Genomic DNA, 712 nt, shown 5'->3' with positions numbered 1-712 from the left:
GAGCCGCCACACTCTCCTTCTACCAATATATATATATATATATATATATATTGGTGTAAGGAGCATTATTCGGCTCCTTGCATGTTGATCCAAAAGAATGCAATTACAAGATTTGGAAGGGGTCCCCTATCTAAAATCCTAAATAATCACATAACTCACTCATAAGGGTGACCCATCCACAAACAGACTCAACTCAAGTAGAAGGGAGAAAACAAAAACATTGAAATCAAAAATAATCACAAACCCCACTCAAGAGGGTGCCCCATCCACAAACAGCTCAACTCAACCAGAAGGGAGAAACAAATGACATTGTGTGTATATATATATATATATATATATATATATATATATATATATATATATATTTACAAAACAACCCCCAAGCAAAACTAAACATCTGAACCCCAGTAACAAAAGTAACACAACCATCGTTTCAGAACATGCCTAATCATGGCCTCAAACACTGTCCCAGCAATCATTTTTGCACTCTTAGAATCATTTTCCCAGCAATCATTTTTGCACTCTTAGGTAAGGAATTTGAAGCTTGTCCCCCCGAGTTAGTAAGTGTAGGGAGGGGGAGAGGATTGTAGATACCTTAGGATGATCAACATTAGCACCCTCCATAGCTAGGAAATTTGCAGATCTATTAGCTTCCCTATACAAAAATGAGAAATGAATCTGAATCTTACTTGAATCTTACTTTCAGTGCTGA

Source organism: Phalaenopsis equestris, unplaced genomic scaffold (genome assembly GCF_001263595.1).
Source record: "Phalaenopsis equestris unplaced genomic scaffold, ASM126359v1 Scaffold198689, whole genome shotgun sequence".
NCBI lineage: Eukaryota > Viridiplantae > Streptophyta > Magnoliopsida > Asparagales > Orchidaceae > Phalaenopsis > Phalaenopsis equestris.
The sequence above is the reverse complement of the archived record's forward strand: the minus strand, read 5'-3'. Positions refer to the sequence as shown.